Genomic DNA, 20,754 nt, shown 5'->3' on the forward strand with positions numbered 1-20,754 from the left:
ATAGTTGGTCGATTATTTACTAATAATCTTTCCATTAATTTCTTCTTCAAGTAAATTGTCACTAATTTCCCCACCCCGAAACTTCCTGAAAATCGAATACCCATAACCCATCAAATAATTAAATTAAGTTAAACTTATTACCTTGGAACCTCTTCATCAAGATCTGTTAAGGAATTATTGCTGCTAATCGATTAAGAACAAGGTGATAGATTACAGACCACGTCTCTGATTGCCATCTTCAATTTCGATCGGTCTGCAATAATTACAACCAAGAACCATCGCAAGCATTCATCAGCATCAGATGAACACCACCGAAAATCACCATATTCACTCTTCCTTTTCCTCTTCTCCCTCTCTTCTTCGTTAAACCCTGAACACCCCAATATCGAACACACCTGCTGCCTTGCTTCTGTTTATCCGATACAATAATGATGATGATGATAGAAAGGTTTGTTGTTAATGAATTAAATCGATGATGAATAACAAGAGGAGGAAGAAGATGAACAATGGAAGGCGATATGATGATGATAGTGATAAAGAATAACGATGGCAATGGAGATAATGGGATATAGAAAGAACTTGATAATGATGGGTAGTGGTGCCACGAATTAAAAGGAAAAGGGAAAGAGACTGATAGAGACTGATAGGTCGTTTGCTTGCAAATCGATTAATATGAATCCTAGATTGGGCCATGTCCCATTTTATTATTATTGGGCCGAAAACTAACCCTTCCTTGATTGGGCCGAAGTCTAACATTTTCTGTTGGGCCATAAGAGTTCGATTATTATGATCGTATATAGGATTCAGTCTATGATTTAAGTTAGAAAAGTTGAAATAGAAGGATGGCTGGGTGATTTGTTTCTTATACAAGAGGTCCTAGGTTCGAGTCCTGGCCTAGGTGGTTTGCTATCTTTTTAAGCCTTTAAGGTTCGTGAATCCAAGGCCAACCTTACACTAGTTCAGTGATGTTATATGTATTTTTACTACAAAATACAGTATGGTGAGTATATAGTTCCCTTTTAAACTTTAAATATTTTTGGGCTGAGAATACATGCGCTGTTTTTATAAATGATTTACGTTATGGACACAAGTGATTAAAAATGATATTCTGCGGATTGATGTGCTAGGTAATTTATTTATATGTTATAATAGCATGTAAGCGCGAATCCTAAAGATAGATCTATCGGGTTTAACACCCCCATCCAGTAGGCTGCACTAGACATAAGAACTAGTGGGCGGATGTTTAGTACTTCGAGGATTATTTATACACTTGCGAGTGTACATATCCATCTTTGCGAAGATGACTTATTATATTATTGTTAAGGTTGGTTACTGAGGCCTCAACATAAGCAGAATGATTTTATACACTTGCGAGTGTATTATATTTTTATACATGAAATCTTGTGGTCCATAGTTATAACGCTGCTAGCATCAAACCTATATATCTCACCAACTTTATGTTGACATTTTAAAGCATGTTATTCTCAGGTACGAATTAAGTCTTCCGCTGTGCATTAACTCATATTAAAGATATTATTTGGAGTCGATCATCGCAATGGGACCAACTGTTGAAGACTTCGTCCGGGAGGATTAGTTTCGGATTCTGATAGTTGGTATCAGAGCGTTGGTCTTAGCGAACCAGGTCTTGCATTAGTGTGTCTGACTAGTAGTTGTTAGAATACATTAATGAGTCTGGACTTTGACCGTGTCTACATGTCAAAAAGTTTTGCTTATCATTTCTAGTCGGAAATCATCTGCTTATCATCCTTAGGAAATTGCCTGCTTATCATTCATAAGTCTAGACACGTCTTACTGCATTTACTGCATCGATAGTGTATGGACAAAATTCATATCTTAGCGCATCTGTAGACTTACCTGACATATGCCGTAGGTTCCTCTGTAGGCTACGAAATCTTTATTATTATTGATATTCTATGAAGTTAGAATATCATTCTATATTCGAAAATCATTTCACGTCAAAGATTCTTCTCAAATTGCCCTCTTAGCGATGAACCTGAAAGCACTTACCCGCGAACCTGTTCGAGAAACCTTTTTCTTTGCCATTTCTAGATTATCTCGTCACTATTATATACTATCCCATATTTCGAATCTTATTCATCCGCTCGCTTCAATCGTCGATCATCCCGACATAATATAAGAAGTTAACGAACTACATGCTCGAGTAATGGCTTTGGAGAATCTAGTGCGGAGGTTACAAGCACCAACAGCATAATCCGTACCACCATCATCAACACCGACAATACTCTTATCACCCTCAACCACAACCGCGTCGTAAACTTCAACATCACAACCTGTACCTCGGATATCAACCTCACATGCCTCAATATCACCATCTGTACTTCGAGCATGATCTCCGTTCTATATATCGCTCTACATCAATTATCTTCGCTCTACGTATCGTTCTACCTCATTTATCTTCGTTCAACAAGGCGATTATATAATCTCTAATGTTTTAGAAAATATGTAATTTAGTATTAACGATAAATCAAATGAGTTTAATACCTTATTGACTCATTAAATTCATGATTTCATCCGATGAAATTGTAATTAAAAATTCTTTCGTACAAACTGTTAATGATGAAAATATTTTAACGGGTGGGTAGTACCCGAGGAATATTTAGAATTCACATTAATAAGTTACACTGTACATTCTTCGAATTTGATTCAACGATCATTTACTATCCTACTTACAACTACCAATACACGTATCCGTTCACCACAGAATAACCATTTCTATTCAAATTTCATATTCGGATTTTGACCTATCAGAATCCAACAAGTGGCATAAAGAAGAAAACATTGGACAAAATAAAATTGGTTAGAAACAGACGAGTTAAATAAATTGAAATATTGTTAGGAATCCACGCTAACTGTTCCTAGCTAACTGTTCCCGGCTAACATTTAATTTATTGCAATTTACATTCTCGCAATTTTATTTATCGTCATTTAATTCCTGTTATTTACTTTTACGCACTTTAAATAACGGGACACGTATACAAGGTTTCGACTTATCATATTGACCCATCTATATATATATTTTGGAACAACCAAAGACACTCTATATGTGAAGGTGGGAGTTGGCTATACCGGGTCGGAGTTGATTCCAAAATATATATATACTTTGAGTTGTGATCGACACTGAGACCGGTACACGGGTCACGATACGTATTATTTAATTCGAATATTATATATTAAATTATATATGAATATATTGGATCATTGGACCATTGGACAATTAGACTGCTAACTTTGGACAATTAAAATGAATTAAAATATTGATTATAATATATGAAACTAAACTAATCTTCAAGTTTGCCTCTTGATTCTATCTTAAATCTCATTCGTATCTTGGCGATTACAATTTGCATTCACAACTTTTCTTGATTCTTGAAAACACCTCGATCGGAAAGATGAACCAACCGCACTTCATCTACGGAAGGAAAGATTTATGCACCTGAAAAACTCTCGAATCCAAATTCATAGTTTAACACATATCGTGTTGAATCCTTTGCCATTTATTAGCAAAAACAGCCCTACAATTTCTTTTCAGGAAGTTAATTTTGTCACAGCTCCACTTCGACTCCCCAGAAAGACTACTCTTATTATAACCACGATATTTATACCTTGTCCCTTCGCCGTTATTACCGGAGAGCCTTTTATATTCCACGACATCATCAGCAGATGTACCAACAGCTCGTTATCTCTTTGGCGAAATCCGCAATCAGTATTTTGAAAATCTCGCAGAACTTCTTCAGTTATACCTACAACGTTCATCTCTAATAATTTTATACTTCAAATGTGAAGTTTCTGAAAAACACCCTGAACTGTGAAGTAGTTCTTGAAATGCTAATGAAGCAGCAAAAATTGTAAACGACTTTAACAGTCAAAAGCTTGACGATGAAGTACAGTGTGTTGGTAAAGCTCAGAAAAATAGAAGGGGTTGGAATTGGAAAATGGATTGAGCAAAGTATGAAAGAGGATGTGGATAAATCACAAGAATTGAATCTGCTTTCAAAGAATTCAAACGATTCAGTACCTGCTGAAACCGTTAGTAAGAACCCTAATTCTTATTCTAAACCTTTCCAAATGATATTCATCATCATCATTTTATCTTAAGATATATAAGATATCTTCATATCTTCCGTTATACATATTCTCCATATTTCTGGAGATAATACCACAACTATTCCTATCTGGGATCGTTTATCTCTTCGTAACATCTGCGTTACAACATAAAAGAAACTGTGTTAGTTTCTAAATTTTGAAATCTTCAAATTTAAAATATGAATGTTTTGAAGTAGTGTTGGGAACTGATGCATGAATTAGTATAATATAATGAAACTTGATCAACTTCATTATATTATAGTAAGTCATGTTAAGTTCCTAATGGAATGTGATGATTTACAGTACCGTCATCATGTGCCATGTTACACAGTTCTTACATTCTATTTAATCCCCAAACGTATTAGGAACATATCGTCTTGATAGTTCGATCTTTTCAGGATATTCTGGTAATTTGACAAATCAAAAATTGTGCCATTACCATTTCTTTCTAAGAGCATTAGCTATATTCATTCCAAATTTCATACCTACGAATTCCGGACCATTGCTCGCTTGACTCGAGGACGGGAAGATATCAAACCCAACAACCACCCGGAAACTACAAACCGTGTATATCAATACGTATTGCAACGTAAAGACACGGGAGAATTAAAAACAATATAATTCCAAGGAAATCATAAAAGTGAATAGATTTTTCTGGCGGCAGATGAAAAAGAAGAATATAGGATATGGAAGTTAGAAGTATAATAAGAATCAGGATTGGGTGGAGCATATCGGCGAATATTTTAAAGTAGGAATTAAGGAGAAAGAGTAAAAGCTATAGGATGTGGAAATAAGGAAATGAAGGGGGTAGATTTATAGTGAAATACCCGACAAAGAAATCAAAACAGATTTGTCACATTATATCAAAGAAGATCCTGTTTCCTAAATCGTTGAAGAACCAAATCTTATTACATAAGATTTTCTTTAAATTCCTTAAATTCTGGAAATCAATTCTAGTCACGTCATCGGTTGAAACAATTCCATATTCACTCATTACATTCTTTTGTGATAGCTTCACTCGTGCGCTTCATATGATCGAATAGTTTTATTCATATCTTCCGATAATGATAAAACTTTAATATTACCTCATATTCGTCATGAAAACATTTCTATTGTTAATTATGACAACCTCTACCAAATTTCGGGGACGAAATTTCTTTAACGGGTGGGTACTGTAACGACCCGGAAATTTCCGACCAAATTTAAACCCTAATCTTTATATGTTTCCGACACGATAAGCAAAAATCTGTAATTTTGAGTTTAGAAAGTTTGAAACTTATATTCGGATAACCAATTACCCTTTGACCATGTCTGACGATTCACGAACATTTTTTTTATGTAACTAAATATATACATATATGTAAATGTAAGTATATATGATGATTTAAAATAATACTTTTTATTACTATTAACATTAATAATATGATTGTTATCATTTTTATTAATATTAGTATTATTATTATTAATATTATAATTCATATACTTATTATTATTACTATTATCTTTACTAAATAATAAGATTTGCGAATCAAACATACAGTTAATCTAATGGCAGTTTGCTATATATCATTGTCACCCCTTTATTCCATTGAAATGGGATGCTAGTTGTTAAACAGAACCAAACAAAAACGGGTATCAATCTGTCTAAAGCTTTTGTTATTTTCTTTCTTATTTACTGCACTAATTGATTAAGTTGTCAATTATAAATACTACACAACAATTAATTAAAGCATGTTAACTGAGGAGAGCCATTCAGTACTTTTATTATCTATCAAACCATCACGGCAACTATGCTAGACCACCTTGAACCTTCTCCGGCAACCACCCTCTCTATCCCGTCTCTCCCTCTCCTTTAATTATGCCTGAACTCATCATAACCACAAACCATCTCACCCTTCTTATTTCTCTTGCTTCTGCAACTCCTTGTTTACTACTTTCTGTTTTCCTATTCGAGACACAAACCCACCACGACTCTTACTTGTTTGCCAATATTCCATGAAACCAAACCACCCTTCTTCCATCTCGGTTTTACTGGTTCGAAACAGCCACAATAACAAACATATAATTCTTTGTTTTCTGTTTATACTCGATGATTCAGACAACCACTTTCTCTTCTATTCTTGAAGCCGCCATCACCCAGAATAAATCACCATCACCTCGTTGAACCCATCATTCGATTCTGTCTACCTCTGTGAATGATTCAGTGACGACACCATCTGCCTTAAAAGCAAACAAATAACTTTGTAAAATTGAAGAGGCCAGTTACTTATCAATCGTCAAATTATCAACTAAAACTCAAAATAACTTGTGTCTGTTCAATTTTAAAACAGAAATCGAATTGAAAACCCAAATCGTTTCCCTGTTCTTCCATGATTCCAACTATTGCTACTGTGTCAATCAAATTAATTTCATCAAGATAGTTGGTCGATTATTTACTAATAATCTTTCCATTAATTTCTTCTTCAAGTAAATTGTCACTAATTTCCCCACCCCGAAACTTCCTGAAAATCGAATACCCATAACCCATCAAATAATTAAATTAAGTTAAACTTATTACCTTGGAACCTCTTCATCAAGATCTGTTAAGGAATTATTGCTGCTAATCGATTAAGAACAAGGTGATAGATTACAGACCACGTCTCTGATTGCCATCTTCAATTTCGATCGGTCTGCAATAATTACAACCAAGAACCATCGCAAGCATTCATCAGCATCAGATGAACACCACCGAAAATCACCATATTCACTCTTCCTTTTCCTCTTCTCCCTCTCTTCTTCGTTAAACCCTGAACACCCCAATATCGAACACACCTGCTGCCTTGCTTCTGTTTATCCGATACAATAATGATGATGATGATAGAAAGGTTTGTTGTTAATGAATTAAATCGATGATGAATAACAAGAGGAGGAAGAAGATGAACAATGGAAGGCGATATGATGATGATAGTGATAAAGAATAACGATGGCAATGGAGATAATGGGATACAGAAAGAACTTGATAATGATGGGTAGTTGGTGCCACGAATTAAAAGGAAAAGGGAAAGAGACTGATAGAGACTGATAGGTCGTTTGCTTGCAAATCGATTAATATGAATCCTAGATTGGGCCATGTCCCATTTTATTATTATTGGGCCGAAAACTAACCCTTCCTTGATTGGGCCGAAGTCTAACATTTTCTGTTGGGCCATAAGAGTTCGATTATTATGATCGTATATAGGATTCAGTCTATGATTTAAGTCAGAAAAGTTGAAATAGAAGGATGGCTGGGTGATTTGTTTCTTATACAAGAGGTCCTAGGTTCGAGTCCTGGCCTAGGTGGTTTGCTATCTTTTTAAGCCTTTAAGGTTCGTGAATCCAAGGCCAACCTTACACTAGTTCAGTGATGTTATATGTATTTTTACTACAAAATACAGTATGGTGAGTATATAGTTCCCTTTTAAACTTTAAATATTTTTGGGCTGAGAATACATGCGCTGTTTTTATAAATGATTTACGTTATAGACACAAGTGATTAAAAATGATATTCTGCGGATTGATGTGCTAGGTAATTTATTTATATGTTATAATAGCATGTAAGCGCGAATCCTAAAGATAGATCTATCGGGTTTAACACCCCCATCCAGTAGGCTGCACTAGACATAAGAACTAGTGGGCGGATGTTTAGTACTTCGAGGATTATTTATACACTTGCGAGTGTACATATCCATCTTTGCGAAGATGACTTATTATATTATTGTTAAGGTTGGTTACTGAGGCCTCAACATAAGCAGAATGATTTTATACACTTGCGAGTGTATTATATTTTTATACATGAAATCTTGTGGTCCATAGTTATAACGCTGCTAGCATCAAACCTATATATCTCACCAACTTTATGTTGACATTTTAAAGCATGTTATTCTCAGGTACGAATTAAGTCTTCCGCTGTGCATTAACTCATATTAAAGATATTATTTGGAGTCGATCATCGCAATGGGACCAACTGTTGAAGACTTCGTCCGGGAGGATTAGTTTCGGATTCTGATAGCAGTGCTGTTGAATAAGATACCAGAAAAACTATCTGATCCAGGAAGTTTCACAATTCCATGTTTTCTGGGTAGTCTTAGTTCAATAGAAGCATTAGCAGACTTAGGTGCTAGTATAAATCTAATGCCGTATTCACTATACGCTAAACTAGAACTTGGAGAATTGAAACCAACCAGAATAAGCATACAACTAGCCGATAGATCAATAAAATATCCTAGAGGGATAATGGAGAACATGCTAGTTAAAGTTGGTACTTTAGTATTTCCAGTAGATTTTGTTGTTCTGGACATGGAAGAAGATTCTCAAGTTCCTCTCATATTAGGAAGACCATTCTTAAACACGGCTAAAGCAATGATAGACGTGTTCAGTAAGAAACTGACCCTAAGTATAGAGGATGAGAGTGTTACCTTTTCAGTTGATAGAGCAATGCAACAACCATAATCTGCAGATGATACATGTTATTATATTCAAACTATAGATGCACATGCACAATTATTAGAAGAATTTCCAGAATTACAAGGAATAGGAGAATGTTCTTTAGGAGAAGGTAATGAACCAATTGATGAAGCTGAAATGTTAGCTACACTTATAGCTAATGGATATGAACCAACAACAGAAGAAATTCAAATGCTAAAAGAAGAAGACAGATATCGATACAAATCATCGATAGAAGAACCTCCGAAATTAGAGTTAAAGCCACTTCCAAACCATTTGGAATACGCTTATTTACATGGTGAATCTGAATTACCTGTAATAATATCGTCTTCTCTTACTGAAAATGAGCAATCACAACTCATTTCTGTGTTGAAAGCTCATAAACCTGCCATTGCATGGAAAATTCATGATATTAAAGGAATAAGTCCTTCGTATTGCACACATAAAATCCTTATGGAAGAAGGTCATAAAATGTATGTGCAACGCCAACGAAGACTAAATCCTAATATGCAAGATGTAGTTAAAAAAGAGATTATTAAACTACTGGATGCAGGTTTGATATATCCAATTTCTGATAGTCCATGGGTAAGCCCAGTTCAATGCGTGCCTAAGAAGGATGGCATGACTGTCATTACAAATGAGAAAAATGAGCTTATTCCTACTAGGACTGTAACAGGATGGCGTGTGTATTTTGATTATAGAAAATTAAATGACGCCACCAGAAAAGATCACTTTCCCTTACCTTTCATAGATCAAATGTTGGAAAGATTAGCCGGAAATAGTTACTATTATTTTCTAGATGGATTTTCCGGATATTTTCAAATTCCAATAGCACCCGAAGATCAAGAGAAAACCACATTCACGTGCCCTTATGGTACTTTTGCTTACAAACGCATGCCATTTGGACTTTGCAACGCCCCTGCAACCTTTCAAATGTGCATGATGGCGATTTTTCACGACATGATAGAAGAATGCATGGAAGTTTTCATGGATGACTTTTTAGTCTTCGATGATACATTTGAATCATGTCTAGTTAATCTGGAACGAATGCTTATTAGATGCGAACAATCAAATCTAGTACTTAATTGGGAGAAATGCCATTTCATGGTTAAAGAAGGTATCGTTCTTGGTCATAAAATTTCAAAAGAAGGAATTGAAGTGGATAGAGCTAAAGTAGATGTAATTGCTAAACTTCCACATCCCACCAATGTTAGAGGAGTTAGGAGTTTTCTAGGGCATGCCGGTTTTTACCGACGTTTCATAAAAGATTTTTCTAAAATTGCTACTCCTATGAATAAACTCCTAGAAAAGGATGCTCCATTCATCTTTTCAGATGAGTGTATCAAATCTTTTAATATTCTTAAAGAGAAACTCACTAATGCGCCGATCATGATAACACCAAATTGGAATCTACTATTTGAACTAATGTGCGATGCAAGTGATTTTGCAATGGGAGCCGTTTTAGGACAAAGGATTGAAAAACGATTTCAACCTATATATTATGCTAGTAAGACGTTACAAGGAGCACAAACGAACTATACAACTACTGAAAAAGAACTCCTTGCTATTGTCTTTGCTTTTGACAAATTTTGATCATATCTCGTTCTAGCAAAAACGGTGGTCCATACCGACCATTCTGCTCTTAGATACCTATTTTCAAAACAAGATGCTAAACCAAGATTAATCCGTTGGATCTTACTCTTACAAGAGTTTGATATTGAAATCCGAGATAAAAGAGGAGCAGAAAATCTCGCCGCTGATCATCTTTCTCGTCTTGAAAATCCCGAATTAGAAGTTCTAAATGAATCGGCCATACAAGACAACTTTCCTGATGAATATCTATTGAAGATAGATTATAATGAAATTCCATGGTTTGCAGACTATGCAAACTACTTAGTTTGTGGATTCCTTGAAAAAGGATTATCGTACCAAAGACGAAAGAAATTCTTCAGTGATATAAAACACTATTTTTGGGAAGATCCACATCTGTTTAAAAGTTGTCCCGATGGAATAATACGCCGATGTGTATTTGGAGATGAAGCTAGTAAAATTTTAAACCATTGTCACACAGGACCAACATGAGGGCATTATGGGCCTCAACTAACAGCAAGAAAAGTTTATGATGCTGGATTCTATTGGCCTACAATTTACAAAGACGCACACCTTCTTTGCAAATCCTGTGATGCTTGTCAAAGGGCCGGAAAAATAAGTCAACGTGATGAAATGCCACAAAATGTCATCCAAGTATGTGAAGTATTTGACATTTGGGGTATTGACTTTATGGGTCCATTTCCAAAATCTCATAATAATCTATATATACTCGTAGCCATTGATTATGTATCTAAATGGGTGGAAGCACAAGCTCTCCCAACTAACGATGCACGAGTTGTAGTCAATTTTTTAAAACGTCTTTTTGCAAGGTTTGGAACACCGAAAGCTTTAATAAGTGATCGGGGTACTCATTTCTGTAATAATCAACTTGAGAAAGTTCTTAAAAGATATGGAGTAACTCATAAAATCTCCACCGCATATCATCCACAAACAAGTGGACAAGTTGAAAATACCAACCGAGCTTTAAAACGTATTCTAGAGAAAACCGTAGGATCAAATTCGAAGGAATGGTCCATTAAATTGGAGGATGCACTCTGGGCTTTTAGAACAGCCTACAAAACTCCAATTGGAACCACACCTTTTAGACTTGTTTATGGAAAAGCATGTCATCTTCCAGTAGAAATTGAACACAAAGCATTTTGGGCTTTGAAGACATGTAATCTTGATTTACATGAAGCCGGACGTCTACGATTAAGTCAACTAAATGAATTAGAAGAATTAAGACATGAAGCATACGAAAATTCGTTAATCTATAAAGAAAGAACGAAGAAATGGCATGATAAAAGAATCAAAAGTTCAAAAGAATTTAAGGAAGGAGACAGAGTTCTTCTTTTCAATTCACGATTCAAGCTATTTCCTGGAAAATTGAAATCAAGATGGTCTGGACCATTCATAGTCAAAAGAGTTTTCCCATACGGAACGATAGAATTAATAAATTCAAATGGGATTGAATTTAAAGTTAATGGTCACAGAGTTAAACATTACATACATGGTCCGATGGAAGTTGACAATGAATTTAATCATAATTTCACCACCCAAGAAAACCTTCAAAATGAAAACATAAATATGTTATCAACAACATATGAAAAATCAAAACTGGAATATAGGGAGGATTCAAATTTGAGTGATGAAGAAGAATTCCTATACAAACCTCCCATTCCAAGAAACGAAGAAAAATGTGAACAAGAAATTCAAATAGAAATGAAAGAACCAAGGAAAGAACACCCGAAAAAGGTTTACAAACCAACTCGACTTACTAAAGAAGGAGACCCGGGTGAATTTATCATTTCTTGCTTACTTAATGATGGTGCTGTATATAATGGACTCGCAGATTTAGGAGCAAGTGCAAATATTATGCCTCTTTCCTTATACAAAAGATTAGGCATGGGTAAATTAAAACCAACCAAAATAGGTGTTCAATCATTTGACCAAACCATTAAACACCCGGTTGGAATAGCAGATAATTTACTTGTTAACGTATGAAGTTTGACCTTTGTTGCAAACTTCATAGTGATTAATATGGAGGAAAACCTTGATATTCCTCTAATTCTAGGTCGCCCATTTTTAGCAACCACCGAGGCATTCATTGATGTAAGATAAGGTAGAATGACACTTAGGGATGGTGATACATCGATCACCTTTGTAAACCGAAAGTTTAGATCTCCACAAACCAAAACTGTTAGACCAATAAAAACGTATAAGTGTGGGGAAGATGAAGAAACACTTAATGATGATCCAATCACAAAGAATGTCGTTGATGATACAAAATTAGATGAACCCATTTTTAACAGTTCAATGAAGAAACTTTATAAACGGATTCACGATGCTAAGATTAAAGGAAACTTTAAGTTATATAACCGATTAATATCCAATTTATCGTCAAAAGAAAAGGCAATGTTAGTTGAATTTGTGAAAGTTACGGAGGAAATCAACAAATGGATTGAAGTAAAAGTCAAAGATATACAAGTTGTTGATGATTCAATTGAAAATAATGTTAATCACAATTTTAATACCACAGCTGACTAAGTGTGGGGAGAATCAAGGGGTTTATGTATTTCTGTTAGAGTTAGATTGTCTGTTTTCGTGTAGTTCTCAAAAATGGAACCCGAATGGTCTTTCCCTAGCAGACCCTAAAGAACTAGTCTTCTCCCCCCATTCTGAATTTTTATTTTTTTTTAGGTTTTTACAAAATGAAGACTGCCTGTGAACTAAACCATGGTCTAATTCTACACGCTTTGATCACTAAACGTAATAATGACATACTACCGAGTGAAATAGTATCAGTAATCAGAGAAAGAATGGACGGAGTTAGAAAAGAATCCAGATGCGAAAATAATAAGTTACAATTTGGTAAAGGAAAATCAAAATTCGCAGCGAAAAGAAGAGCACGACACCTAGAAAGATGTCACAAATGCGGGAAATGGTCACATGGAGGTAAATGTTCAAATAATCAAACCTATTCAAATACCGAATTTGTTACTTTATGCAGAGACGGACCGTTCATATGTTTAGAAGAAAAGACACTGAATGCTCGAGGTTACGCCTATGTAGCTATGGAAAACCAATTAAACCGACTATCTTATGAATGGGATAGATCATATAACTAAGAAATCTATTTCACAGGTAAGTCTGTACAGTCTTTATTTTTATTTTTATTTTTAACCTTTTGATAATAAACGCTAATTTGTTCGCTAAAAAGTATTAAATTGGTATTAAATAAAATTAGGTTTGGCGACCGAAATTATTGATATCATTCAAAAATTTATTACATCACTGCGAAATTTAACGTTTATTCTTAAGGTATAAATATCTTTAATCAACCAACCTAAAATATTTCAAAAATTCGTCATGAGTTAAATTAGGTCTTGGAACCGAAATTACTTTACCGAAAAGAGGGGCGCATATTTTTGATAATATTTGATTGATTAAAGTGGGATAAAAAGCCAAAAAGATTTTTAATTTTCTTTTTACCATGTTTTTAAAATTAATATTTAAATCTTAAATTAATATTGTAAACTTTGTAAAAACAATATATTTAAAATTGTAAATATTTGAAAAATTAATATAAGTTTGGTGTGAATTTATAATATGAATTTTTAAATTAAGTTTGGTGTGAATTTTTAATTATTAAAATATGAATTTTTAATTTTATGCATTTTAAATTTTAAGTTTGGTGTGAATTTTTAATATTAATTTTGAATTTTATATTTAAGTTGTGTGAATTTAAAAACAAAAATTTACTTTATCTCATTAAGTTAAAAATATGATTTTTAAAATTCGTCGTAAGTTGAAGACTAGGTCTTTAAACCGAAATTGCTTTACCCGAGGGAGGGACGAGAACTTTTATTATCATTATTTTTAATCTTATTGAATTAAAGTATGCAAAAAACATTAAAAAACTCAAAAATCTTAGCTTTTAAAACAATCGCTACAAAAAGACAAATTTTAAAATTTTGTCGAATGACGGACTAGGACATCAATCCGAAACGACCTCGTCCTAAATAATAAGGGAAAAAAAATTTTAAAATTAATTACTTAATTGTTTTAATTAATATAAGATGTTATATAAAAAAAAAAAAAAAACAAAACTCCGCGACTCGCGGAGTTTGAAGGGGAAATCTCCCCGACTCGCGGATGGATCGAATTACAGAAAAAAATATAAGAGCTGGAACAGCTCAGTTCACTCCCCACACCAAATACTGCGAAGAACACAGCGAAAAAACTCGAAAATACACCCCCAAAATCACAATTTTTAACCGTTAATCATCAAATCTTTTACTAAAATCATGTTGAGAAGGATGCTATCAAGGAATTACTCAAGAAAAATGACTGAAAGGGGTGAATCTTCATCCCAAGCTCGCAATGCTCCTGCTGAGAATGCGGAACAACAGGAGGTGGATAACTACTACAAGCAAGATATACCTCATCCAGTCATGACCTTTTCTGATATGCACTTGGAAGATTTGCACCCGAACCTGAGATTTGACAGACTTTGGATAGATTATCCAAAATACCAAAGGGGTTTGCATACTCTTCATTCTAAGGTTGTTGAGGTACCTAGGGTCATAGAATGGGGACCCTTAGAAGCTGTAGAATTGGCCGGGCCAATTAGGGAATTACTTGTACAGAGGTATGGTAATTCTACTTTTAATGACTGGGTACATTTATTCACCATGCGTAGACCTGTATATAAAGTATGGTGTGAAGAATTGTTGTGTAGTATATAATTAAATGATCGGGTAACTAGTTTAACCGATCGATCTTTTATTAGATTTTTGTTAGGAGGTTCGATGCGACACATGTCTTTACTAGACATGACTCAGGCTTTACGTATATATACGCCTGAGGAGTTAGCATCTGCCGATTGTAGAGGATTGATACTAAATGGTAGAAAGATAGATGAAAATTTTGATACACACGGTGTATGGAGTCAAATGACAAGCCATCACCGATTCAAAGGGGGAAATTACTCTTATTTGGATATAGATAGAGCTGAATTAAGAGTGATTCATAGGTTTTTAGCTAATTCGATTACACAAAGAGGTAAGAACAAGGAAAAGGTAAATGAACAGGATTTGTTTTACCATATGTGTATTCGAGACCCACAAAGCGCTGTAAGTATACCTTATTGTGTGGGTTATTATTTATCAGCTATGGTTAGGGGGATGAGACCGCATAGCATAATAGGAGGTGGTATTTTTATTACTTTGATTGCTGAATATCTCGGTGTGGATATAAGTCGGGGGGATTATTAGTCGAAGAACCAGAACCCCGCGATACTATAGGTTTAAATGTATACCATGGTGCGAAAGTTTTGAAGAGGCGAAATAACGCCGCAGTACAATACCATGGTAGACATCCACAGGTTGAGAGAAACCAACAGCAAGGTAATGTAGGAGGGGGAAATGAAATGCAAGAAATGCAAAGGTTTATAGCTTCACAGGAATACGAAAATGCTAGACAGAGAGCATTTGAAGATTGGCAAGTTCATCAAAACCAAATCATAGCTCATTGCCAACATATAGGTAGAAACTATATTCCTACACCAAAACCCATATTCCCTCCCTGGTCTATAGAGATGCAACCACCGTATCCTACGTATAACCCTGCCGAAGCATTCTATAGCACCTATGGTTATGCTTGGAACCCCTATTGGTATCAATATCATCCCTAGTCTACTTAGTTTTATTTATTTTGTAATTTGTAATGTTAATACGTTTAATACTTATGTTAATATTGTAATAGTTTTTATAATTTTCTAACTTTTATTCTTAGATTTTAATAATTTTTGAATGTGGGGTAATATACCAAACTTCAAAAATATGTATATATGTTTGCAGTTTATCTTATGTACACAACAGGGTAAAACAACGAATTTTCAAAGACTGGCATTAAGTTCAGCAAAAGCAACTAATTTTGACGACAAGATGCAAAATATATGTGAAATAACAACAAGACGGAATGAACAAATGATGTGCACCATTTATCATTCAGCAAACAAACGCCAATATGTTTGGAAACTTTGGTAAAATTTAATCAATTTCACACAAATCACCCTCAATAATTTAAATTGTTACTGATTTCTTGCAAATGAGGGCATTGCAAGATCTTAAGTGTGGAAAGGGGTTAAATTCTTTCGGATTTTAAAATTTTTTACTTTATACACTTGGTTGCCATTAAAAATACTAGTAAAGCAGTAGTTGTATTAGAATCTAGTGCTCTCTGATAATAAAGAACAGCCCTAGTCTTATATACTGACTACCCAATTCTAGTAAAATTTTTAAAAATTTTCAATTAAATGAACTCAAAATCATGTTTATACATATTTATGAACGATAAAACTAGGTTTTAACACCGAAATTATTGTTACCTCGGAAAGGACATAAATTGAGAAACAAACCAAAATGTTAAAATTCATTTAAAATGGAATAGAGGACGATAAAAAGGAAAATAAAAGCCAAGTGCGGGAAAATTTACCAAGTTATCTTAAACATATGTCACATATATCTGTAACAAATAACTAGAAATACTTTTACTTTGAACTAAACTAAACTGTTTTACCCGATGAAAGAAAAGAAAAGATGGATCTACACGATGAATCAATTCCATCATTAAAAGGAAGTAAAGTCTTCCGAAAAAGAAACGCGCTTCTTGATTTAAGTCAGGAAGTTGTCGTCCAGACCAGCTGTAGGTTGACGAAAAATCTAGAAAAGTCATCACTAAAATCAGCAGGAAATCCACGGACCTCAGCATTAAACAGGGTCGCCAAGTGGTCAGATTTATCCTAACCATGAGAAGGATTTATCTCGTAAAATGGGGGGGCACCATGCAAATTAGCTGGATAAGACTAATAAATCAGATCCCCAGAAAGGATAATCTCCTTAAAAGATCAAAAATCAGCTTTTAAGCCTTATATTACTCAATCCTTGAGATTGACCTTAAAGATTGAGAATTACAAACTCATGGAATTCAATGATATCTAAACTCGAGCTTGAACGAGAAAATATTTTGATCAAAAATAAAACCGATTTGTTTTCTGAAAACCCTATTTTCAATGCGTTCATTACCATTGAACGTAAAATCCTAGGAATTCACCTGGAATTCATTAGGTCACCTGAACCAAATCGAGTGTCAACCGTAAGAACGGTGGTTGCATAGCATGGTCAAAGACAGGACCTTGTGCCAGACTGAAAAATCATAAGGGTGAGCTTTACTATTGCTCCTACCAAGGATAGTAATTGCGTCCGACACGTTATAGACCATAATCAAATGCATGTCATTAGACATTGCCTTAACAGTTGCTTGTTCAACGCTTTCCTTTACAACCGGACGGTAGTTTACCGAAAGGTAATATACGGGACAAGTAAACTGGACGTGTTGCTTTCAAAAAATACAAGGTTAGCAAGTGGGTGACACAAAACCATAAGTTTTGAGCTAAAATTTTCAAATCTGAAACCCACCAAACCCACAAAAATATTTTGCAAACACCGGTAAAGGGTTATTCCGGAAAACTTATCTAGGGTAAAAACTAGATTTAATTTTCAAAAGATCAAATGTTTTCATAAAGATCCAATTTCCTTAATGGATCTAAATTTTTATAGTCATGTGGGACTGTAAACCATATCGTTACTACCATTGTTTATACCACCGTATAGAAATCACTGATGTACAAAGTGTGAAGAATAAAGAAGTGATTCTAGTATTTCAAGGCGATATTGCTTGAGGACAAGCAACGCTCAAGTGTGGGAATATTTGATAATGCTAAAAACGAACATATATTTCATAGCATTATTCCTCAAGAAAGACAAGCTTTTAGTTGCAATTGTTCTATTTACAAGTGGTATTCGTTTAAATAATAAAAGGTGAAGACAAAAGACAGATTCGACGAATTGAAGACGCAAACGACCAAAAAGCTCAAAAGTACAAAATACAATCAAAGAGGTTCCAATTATTGATAAGAAACGTCTCGAAATTATAAGAGTACAAGATTCAAAACGCAAAGTACAAGATATTAAATTGTACGCAAGGACGTTCGAAAATCCGGAACCGGGACCAGAGTCAACTCTCAACGCTCGACGCAACGGACTAAAAATTACAAGTCAACTATGCACATAAATATAATATAATGTTTAAATAATTCTTATAATTATTTATATATTATATAAATATTTAAAACCGTCGGTAAACAAAGAGCCAAACTCGTGTGAGCTGTAAAAGCAAACTCCGCGACTCGCGGAGTTTGAAGGCAAAATGGGTCGCGAGTCGCGGAGACCCAAAGTTTGAAACTCCCTATAAAAGCAACCGAATTCTGAGCATTTTTTATCCATCATATATCCATCTCTCTATCTATATCGTATATATTTATATTTATATTTTAATTTTAATTTTAATTTTAATTATAATTCTAATAATAAGGGTATGTTAGCGAATATTGTAAGGGTGTAAGTCGAAATTCTGTCCGTGTAACGCTACGCTATTTTTAATCATTGTAAGTTATGTTCAACCTTTTTACATTAATGTCTCGTAGCTAAGTTATTATTATGCTTATTTAATCCGAAGTAATCATGATGTTGGGCTAATTACTAAAATTGGGTAATTGGGCTTTGTACCATAATTGGGGTTTGGACAAAAGAACGACACTTGTGGAAATTAGACTATGGGCTATTAATGGGTTTTATATTAACTAAACAATACCTTGTTAATTTAATATACAAACTTATAATTCGACGTATTTATATATAACCACATACGCTTGACTGGGTACGGTGGGCGGGGTATCTATAAATACCAATAATTATTCATTTTACCGGATACGGAACTGGATTAATAGTTAATAGACTTGTTGAAACAGGGGTGAATTACATTCAAGGGTAATTGGTGTAATTGTTAACAAAGTAGTAAAACCTTGGTTTACACGCAGTCGATAACCTGGTGTATTCATTAAACAAAGTATTAAAACCTTGTTACAATTCGAATCCCCAATTAGTTGGAATATTTGACTTCGGGAATAAGAATAATTTGACGAAGGCTTTCGCTCTTTATATTTATGACTGATGGACTATTATGGACAAATCCGTATGGACATATTAAATAATCCAGGACAAAGGACAATTAACCCATGGGCTTAAAATTAAAATCAACACGTCAAACATCATGATTACGGAAGTTTAAATAAGCATAATTTTTTTATTTCATATTTAATTTCCTTTATTTTATATTTAATTGCACTTCTAATTATCGCATTTTTATTGTTATTGTATTTAATTGTACTTTTAATTATCGTACTTTTTAATTATTGCAAGTTTATTTTATCGCACTTTTATTATTCGCAATTTCATTATCGTTATTTACTTTACGCTTTAATTTAAGTCTTGTATTTATATTTATTATTTTACATTTGGTTTTAACTGCGACTAAAGTTTTAAAATCGACAAACCGGTCATTAAACGGTAAAAACCCCCCTTTATAATAATAATATTATTTATATATATATTTGTATTTTTATAAAAGTAAACTAATATAGCGTTAAGCTTTGTTTAAAAAGATTCCCTGTGGAACGAACCGGACTTACTAAAAACTACACTACTGTACGATTAGGTACACTGCCTATAAGTGTTGTAGCAAGGTTTAAGTATATCCATTCTCTAAATAAATAAATATCTTGTGTAAAATTGTATCGTATTTAATAGTATTTTCTTGCTAAAATTAATAGTATTTTATATACTACTCTGCTAAAACATCACTTATGTTTATGTCGTCTCTAATTTCCAGTATTATAAGACTGCTTAGTTTAAATATCTTGGCAATAATGTGAATGATTATGTTTTTGCTGATACCCCATGATACATGGTGGTAATACTTAATGTTTTGTTTTTGAGAGTTTTACAATTAAACAAGATGTCTCAAGAACAGCATAATTCATATGAGGACACGATCGGTATTCCTCTTTCATCAGACCTGCCTGGGTTAACTAGAAGCTCAGGGACTAATGTGCTGGCGTGTGTAGATGAAACTGGCCCTGAGACCAAAAAGAACTTTGTCGAGATTATACAGTTCTTGAAAAGATCAAGGATCTTCCATGCGATTACAATTGAATGCACACCGTACTATTCTCATCAAAGAGCATTCTGGGATACAACCAAGGTTGTGGTTTGAAATGTCCCGTTCTTATTGATTAAAAACGTTCCATATTAATTGATTTCGTTGCGAGGTTTTGACCTCTATATGAGACGTTTTTCAAAGACTGCATTTATTTTAAAACAAACCATAACCTTTATTTCATCAATAAAGGTTTAAAAAGCTTTACGTAGATTATCAAATAATGATAATCTAAAATATCTTGTTTACACACGACCATTACATAATGGTTTACAATACAAATATGTTACAACAAAATAAGTTTCTTGAATGCAGTTTTTACACAATATCATACAAGCATGGACTCCAAATCTCGTCCTTATTTAAGTATGCGACAGCGGAAGCTCTTAATAATCACCTGAGAATAAACATGCTTAAAACGTCAACAAAAATGTTGGTGAGTTATAGGTTTAACCTATA

Source organism: Rutidosis leptorrhynchoides, chromosome 1 (genome assembly GCF_046630445.1).
Source record: "Rutidosis leptorrhynchoides isolate AG116_Rl617_1_P2 chromosome 1, CSIRO_AGI_Rlap_v1, whole genome shotgun sequence".
NCBI classification, from domain to species: Eukaryota; Viridiplantae; Streptophyta; class Magnoliopsida; order Asterales; family Asteraceae; genus Rutidosis; species Rutidosis leptorrhynchoides.